General features: G+C 40.4%; 1 protein-coding gene across 2 annotated transcripts in view; it reads right to left on the reverse strand.

Annotated features, from left to right (window-relative positions):
* LOC101584113 (serpin B9-like) overlaps window positions 1-8,334 on the reverse strand; it is a 35,170-nt gene that overhangs the window by 2,404 nt on the left and 24,432 nt on the right. The window lies entirely within an intron of this gene.

Consider the following 8,334-nt stretch of genomic DNA (forward strand, 5'->3'; position numbering starts at 1 on the left):
GTGCATGGGATAATTTCTGTTTTCTTGCATATACTTAAGCATGACCTATGGACCAGTATGTGGTCTATTTTAGAAAATGACCCATGTGCAGTTGAGAAAAATGTGTATTCAGCTGTGCTAGCGTGGAACACTCTTTATATGTCCTTCAAGTCCATTTGTTTTAAGCTCTGGTTCAGTTCTGTTATTTCTTTGCTAAGTTTTTCTCTGGTTGACCTATCTTTTGCGGATAAGGGGGTGTTAAATTTGCCTGTTAAATTGTGTTATTGGATATTAGATTCTTCATGTCCATTAAGATTTGCTTTATTTAGTTGGTTGCTCCCATGTTTGGTGCATCCATATTTATGAGTGTTACCTCTTCCTCTTGAACTTTTCCCCTAACCAGTATATAGTGGACTTCTTTATTTCAATTGTTCATTGTTGGTTTGAAATTGAGACTGTCTGAGAATAGGAGTGCTATCCCTGCTTTTTTCTGTGGTGCTGGGGCATTCTTGCCTTCATGGTTTGTGAACATAAGTCAGCCATAATTCTGATGGGTTTTCCTTTGCATGTGATCTACTTCTTTTCTCTAGCGCTTTTCAGTATATTATTCTTGTGCTGAGTTTTTGGGATCTTGACTATTATATGTCTTGGTGTGTTTTTCATTGGGTTAAGGTTACTTGGCATTCTGTATGCTTCAGTTACCTGAATGTCAGATTCTTTCCTCATATTTGGGATGTTTTCTGCTATTACTTCTGCCCATATTTTTTAATGTCATTTGTATTGACTCCTTCTTTCTCATTGATGCCTATTAGTCTCACATTTTTCATCTTTGCATCATTTTGCAGGTGATGGATTATTCTTTCCTGCATCCTTGTTTTTAAGAGATCCGTTGTTACCTTTTCACTAGCTGCACCAGCGTCTTCAAGATCTGAAACTCTGTCTTCACTTTCACTTAAATGGTGTTGCAAGTTTGTGATTGAGATTTTAATTTCCTCTATATCTCTTTGACTCTGCTTCATGCAATCTATTTCTTTCCTGTATTGCTCACTCAAGGCATCTGTCCTTTTTCTAATCTCGTCTTTTTTTTTTTATCAATGTCTTCTTTAGAAGCAGTTATAAATTCTTTTATTGCAGATTTTTTTTCAGATTGGGTTTCCTCCCTATGTTTCTGTAGTTGATTGTTTACTTCAGGTGCTATGATTTCTGAGACTTCTTTTTTTTTATTTCAGAAAAGAATTCTGCTCTGAGTTCCTCTATAACTTTCTCCTGGTGCTTATTTACTATTGATGATATTAATTCATGCATTTGAGCTGAGCTAGCAGAAGAGAATTCCACTCTGAGATCCCCTATGAGTTTCTGCTGTTGCTTATTTAGTATCGACAGTATTAATTCATATATTTGAGTCGGGCTAGTGTCCTCTGCACTTGTTCTGAGTGGGCACTGGCTTTCCTCCATATGTTTCTGCATTTGATTCTTTAGTGCAGATGTTATTAATTCAGGGATTTCTTTTTTTTTATTTCTAATCTGAGTTCCTCTGTACCTTTCTGCCGCTGTTTCTTTATTTCAGAAGCCATTGATTGTTTGCCTTCAGCTGTGACTCCCAATTTGTTCTGTGTTAGTGTCCTCTGCACTTGTTATTGGTGCGCTTGGGTTCTGAGATTGCATTTTGCTCCTTCTCATTTTCATTTTGTGTAGCACTGTCTTCTGAACTTTGTTATAGAACTTTCTTGCAGTTATAGGCTTAGCACCTACTGAAGTTCAGGTGCAGATCTACAATGTTTGGATTTATCCAGCTGTGCCTGGCTTGGGTCTGGCTGCTGTGCTCAACTCTTTCCTCTTGTGGCCCTTGTGGGTGAACGTGTCATGCCACTCTGGTAAGATGATCTGCTCTTGTACTAGCTGGATGGTTCTCTTCTCTGCACTCTCTGCAGAGATTGCTGCTGCAGGTTTCCACCCAGGCATGTATGTCAGGCCTCAGCTGAGTCTGGAAGGCACAAGGTGGAGTCGGTGGGAGTGGCAGCTCTCCCACACACTCACTGGGCCTAGGCTTGGACTAGAATGGGGGTTCCCGGAACGTGCCAGAAATTCCTACTTGGTGGGCGGGTTGTGCGGGGGTACTACACAGTTATTGGGGGGCATTCTAAGGGGGTGGAAGAGGGTCTCACCCAGGCTGTACCTGGGCTGGGACCAGTAGGTCCTGTCAGTGCATGGTAGCCAGGACCTCTCCCACACACTCCCAGGGCCTGGGCTAGACTTGGGTCCAATATTTTCTTATTTAATTTCCTTCTTGATTTCTTTAAGAATTTTGGAAAGTATGGGTTTGCAAAACACAGCAGGATGTAGCAGTAGGAGAGCTTCAGCTGAAATAGCTTTTTCAAAGATGACCTTAGAATATCTATCATGTGGAATTTCTTTTCTAACAGCTATCTCTGTCAATAAACCGATAGTGCATAGTAGTCTTTGTAAGAAGTCTTATAACTTTTTTTTTTTTTTGAACTGGGGATTGAACTCAGGCCCTTGTGCTTGCTAGGCAAGCACTTATTCTACTGAGCTAACTCCCTGACCCCCTAAAAGGCAGAAGGTGTTTTTTTTTTGTCTCCGAATGCCTTCAGGGTGTGATTGGCTGGCTTGAGTTGTGGGGATCGAACCACAGCAACCTGAGCGTGATTGTTTTGTTGAAGCAGCCACTTAAAGAACTGAGCTATGGGGCTGGCCCCTGTCTTATCCCTTTATAGCTGATCAGACAGCATGGTGCAGTTGTGCACTATTGAATTCCTTTGTTGAGCAGATACGTGGCAGGATTCAGTGTCTTTCTTGTCACAAGAGTGAAGCATGAATTTTTTGCCACTTTGTAAGATTCATCAGAGTCTGTGACATCAGTGTAGTTAAGACTTAGCCAAAGTTGAGTCTGTAAGATTTGTTATCAGAAGGACAGTGGCCAAATATTTGCAGATGTAGGTCACTGGGCTCTTCCATGGGCTGACAGTTTGACTAAGCCTCATTTTTTTGGTGTGAAACAAGAATCTAGATTCTTTTGAAGCCAGCAAGTCCATGAATTTTGTAGGGTTTTTTCTGGTAACTGGTTTCTGAGAGATCGCAGAAGAGCATTGGTGTTTTTCCATTGGACAGCTTGTTTTGCATTGTGGGAAGGTAGAGAAATGAGGTGTGAGTGCTTTTCCAAAGAGGGTAAAGAAGTTGAAGCACTCAGAAGTTTGGGTCCAGGTTGGTAGTGAAAATGGGTTCAATAATAGGACCCAATCTAAGGGCAGAAGTCAGCATTCCCATGTAGAGGCCTGTGTTCCAGCATGCTGTGCATGCCAGAAGACTAGGGAAATATGGATTGAGCGCAGTCACAGTAGCATGGGCAACTCATACAGCTTAAACTGGCTATACAGTCAGGGTAGGTATCTTTCGGCAATTGCACATACTCTATTGTTTGGTTCAGTGTCTGAGACAGTGCTGGAGGAGGCTGAGAGTCCTCAAAGAGAATGTGCTAGTGGCTTGGTTAAATCAGTTGTGAGAACTTCACTGAAAACAGTGTGACAGCTCTTGACCCCCTTTGGCAATTGATTTCAAGTGACTTGCCCATTTATTTCAGTATTTCGCAGTTGAAGGGACTTATTTGAGCAGCTCCCAAGCAAGGAATGTCATATTTTATAACTAGAATGGGCCAAAAGTTATAGGGTTAGTTTTCAGAACTTATGCATTGAAGATATCTGTCTCTTACAGATGAAGGTATCCATGTTCTCAGGGATCAGTCAAAGTAGAGAGTCCAGGGTTGTAGAGGAAGGAATATGACTGGCTTAGTGCAAAGAAGATTTGTCCAAGGATATATGTTTGTGTATGTCTCAAGGGGTAAGAGTTAACTGTCCCTGCTGGCCTGTGAATGGTAAGATTTTGACAGAGGGAGCTGTGGGGGGCACAGTTCTGTTCCATTCTCTCAAGAAAGTCAGAAATTTCCTTTTGACTTTTGCAATGATCACTGGCTCTCAGGCACCTAATTAGATAGGACTCTATCTGTCCAATCTACTCAGGCCTGAAAGGGCACAATGCATTTTTTGGGATGGCAGCTAAATTTTTCCACAGTGACAAGGTGGAAATTCAAAGGAATAATTGACAGTCATCTTGGTTGTCATTAGATTGTGGTATTTGACAATCCCATGCATGTGAGCAGAGGGCTCTGCCAGTACCTTCCGTGGCCCAAAGAAAGCTATTGCTAGATAGAATCAGTTAAGTATGTGAGTCAGGAGTGCGAAGTGAAACCATAGGGATTTGCAGCATCTTTGGCAGCACAACAGCAGTTTGGTCTCCAAGTCAGTCTGAAAATGGCAATATCCACTCCAGCAGTCACAGTGGCAACAATGACAGGCTTCTTTAGATTTGGCACTTTGTCCATATAGACCATTTCCATCCAGCATGCACAGGTCTTCCATTACAACATTGCTGAAAGCTTCTGTGTACCAGCTGCTTGGTGGCCATGAGTTTAGCAGTCAGATACTTAATCTAAGGTGCTGCCATCCAGTGCATATGAACAATGGCGCAGTAGTATGTGGCTATGAATGGAATGTCATTTAGAATAATTTCACAGCTGTGGGAAGCACTGAGCTCATCCCCATTGCACACCTCTTGAAAATCTGGAATCTTTTAATTTCTGTGTGTCTTTTTTTGAGATCTTGGCATCTTTGAAAAGCTTATTTCCTTTTAAAGGTTGTCATACTCCATTATACCATATCTTTTTTTTTCTGTATTTTAGGGAAAGGCTTCCATGGTTTTCAGAGTGTGACTAGTATATCAAACTCATAGGGATCCACTTATTTCCAACCTCCCAAGAACTGGGATTACAGGTACGCACCACCACACCCAATCTCACTTTTGTCTCAGCATGCCCTGGGGGCTGGCACCACACAGCAGGCCCAGCAATCTCATTATACTATTTTGCACCAAGATCTGGATCCCTTGAGCTTGTAACACTCATGTTACTCATTGTCAGAAGAGGACACACTATAACTGAGGACATCGGTTGGCACCCGGATGCATGTCACCAGGTAGGTAATGACTCCATTCCAGGGGCTTTTTTTCAAGTTCTTGGTATCCCAACAGTGACATGCAGAAGACATGCAGAGAAGGCCCAAATGTTCACATTTACAGAAGAAGCAAAAGAACTATGCTGTGCAGAGTGAGAGCAAACTGCTGAAAAGGTCCACAGTTTTCTGACAATAAGGGAAAGTGTTGTTTTATCTGTTATGTAATAACAATGAAGAAAGACCTTACTTCATTTCAGGGTTTCACAATCCATCCTATGAGGAAGCTGCTTTGCCCTGCTGTGAGATGTCATTGAAGAATATTACACTGTTTTGACTGCTTGTACCCTTAGGCAAATGAAAGTATGAAGATTATATATTTCATTGGTAGTGGAAAAGTACATGATTAAAAATAGATTGAGGGCCAGTGAAATCGTTCAGCAGATTAAAGTGCCTGAAAGCAGGCCCAGGGGCCAGGGGTTCAATCTCTGGACTTTTCATGTTGGTCCTGTCCCCGGTGCCCACTGAGATGGCAGTTGTGAATGGACATGGTTGTGCGCACCTGTAATCCCAGCTCTTAGGAGGCAGTAAACGGGTGGATCACTAGGTGTCCGATCTAGCAGTGAGACCCTGAACACCCTGTAGACCCTTTCTTGAAAAAAGAAAAATAAAAAGGATATAGATCAAAGTGAATGTTTCTAATTGAGTAGTACATTTTCCTTTTGTTGTTTGAACAAGGATGAATAGTCCACTGAATTGTGAGTGTCTGTCTCCCTCAAATTTCCCTCTCCATGCTGCTGTGTCTTATAGTGAGTTGTCCTTGAACTTCATTGGGTTTCCATGCTTAATAAAGAACAAGCCATATAAACTTACAAAGGTCACACCATAGGTATCATATCCCATTATTTGCAGAAGAGTTCCTGCAAACTTTCTTAGACTTAAAAAGTCATTTGTTAAAGCACATTTTTGTGGATCATAAGTAACCCCACGTGAAAACTATGAACTTCATGATCTATCTCTTGCACAGGTCCCAGGAATTCCCTATGTTCTTAATCAAGACACACATCCCAGGGTGGCATATTCTTCCTGTAGTGATAAATCGGAAAGAAATTCAACTTCATGGACTGTGTTAAATCTAACTCCATCATTAACTTCCATAACCCATGGTGGAGACCTCATGCAGGACTGAGTGCAGAACTCATCCGTACTTGCACAGCTGCTAAGGTGATAGAGTTTCTGTGTGGATGTCTCCTGCAGGCATAGTGTGGGTTCTACAAATTGTGATTGATTCATGGTCCAATGCTCGGATTATGTTTATGATTGCACACACCCTTGGGCAGGTAGCATTTATAAAATATAGGAGGGAAATCTCTTACTGTTTCTACATTCGCTGTTTTCTGCTCTCATGAACTGTTGCCCTCTGCCATGTACCAATTTGCATTTGAGCCAGCTGTGTATGAATTGAAATCTTGATAAACTGGGAGCTATATAAAACTTTAGTTCCTTGAATATGGGTTTCCCCTCTCTTGTATCAGAAATTAGAGGAAAGAAACCAATATAGAATTTGGTGCCAGGATTGAGGTTCTTGCTGTGACTATTCACGCCCATCTGTTTCAAGATCCTTTGGAAGTGTTTTGCAGGAAACATTTGGAATGCTTTGGATGTTTTACCTGAAAGGAAAGAGCTATAACACCTTAGGCTCTTCTTTGTGGGAGATTCCTGTCAGATTTCAGAACACCAAAAGAGTTATAGAAATGCTCCTCATAAAGCCTGGATTTAGGATATTTCAGCTGGGAGAGAACATGTTGGTTGTTGGACTCCAGAGGACATGTGTTATAGTTTGGTAGAAAGCTTGTTTGCATATTTTTCTGTCTAGAGACTGCCTAAATCTGATATTAAGGACAAGGGACCAACTATTTTGACAAAAGAAATTTCAAAACACTCAAATGTTGAGGCTGTGACATCTGTACTACCAGGGGCTTTAGCCAGCTTTATGTTACATATCATGAAGAATCCTACAGAGTGCTTTAAAATATTGTGACTTTCTCTAACACTAGTTAAAAAAATGAAATATTGTGAATTTGAACAAAAAGCAAGTGGCAATAAGAGCTGTGGACTACAATAATATTGTTGAGAGAATTTCCATTGATGAAATAGAAAACAAAAATTTAAAAAATGCCCCATGGGTATCACAAGAATCTTTGTCAAACAATTGTATCCTGAAAATGATTAAAGTAAGTTATTGCTTAGAGAATAAAGCACAGAGTACCACAATCTGAAATGATGGTGGCTGTACCATGTTTTAAAATGGAATTAAAGGGAAATTTGTTCTTCAAAATAAAGTTGAGTGTTCTGTAATCCATACAAGTCATCTCTACATCTTGGGGATATGTGTGAGGAAATCTCATACTCCTTTGGTTGACAGAGAACGTTCACATCATTCATGTGGCAATGGTTTTAAGTGCACAAAATATACAAAAGTCCTGAGGATAAAAAGGTTTGCACCTAGATTTTAAAAAACCTGGGAGGGATGGGGAGATAGCTCAGTAGAATAAGCCACTGCCCAGTGTGTGGCGTGTCCTGAGTTCAATCTCCTGTACAGAAAAAAAAAATACACCTGAGAGACCAAACATTGTTCCTACTATGTAAAGCTGTCCTATATACAAAAAGTACAGAAAGAATCCCAAAGAATAGTAAAAAGCCAGTGGGAACTACATCCACCAGAAGTACAACAAGGGTAGAAACACATGGAGTTCACAATTTTCCACAGGTTTCAGATTTTAAATATGAAATTATAAGACATAATTATTATGTTGGCTATTTGACTTGTTTGATCTCAATAATTCCTGTCCTCTGATTTATGGATTTTGGTATTGTAATGTTGATCTTGTGCAATTACTCATTAAAAGTGTGTAACTTCATTTATACAGGGGCTCACAGCAAAGTGTTCATCTTGTGTCTTTTTTTCTCTTTTTTTATGGAACCAGGGATAGAACTCATGCCTTTGCAATTGCCAGGGGAGTGCTTATTCTACTGAGCCATCTCCCTGGCCCTCACCGTGTGTCTTCCAGCACAAATTTGGCGTAGACTTCTAAGAAATGCTGAAACTGTTAAGATTTCAGAAACTCTTATAAGTTGACAAAAGGCCTTTTTTTTCTTTTCAAAGTTTTATTGATAAACATATAGCAATGAGACAGTTTCAAATCAAATCGAAATTACAGTTTCAACAAATAATACACTGCATATGTTCTTCTTAGTGGTTAATTGCTGTACAAGATGCAGACTTGTGATCCTACTTACAAGCACCATTAGAAAAAATCATTCTATTCATTAA

The sequence above is a fragment of the Octodon degus genome, unplaced genomic scaffold, assembly GCF_000260255.1.
Source record: "Octodon degus isolate 3935 unplaced genomic scaffold, OctDeg1.0 scaffold00023, whole genome shotgun sequence".
Classification (NCBI taxonomy): domain Eukaryota; kingdom Metazoa; phylum Chordata; class Mammalia; order Rodentia; family Octodontidae; genus Octodon; species Octodon degus.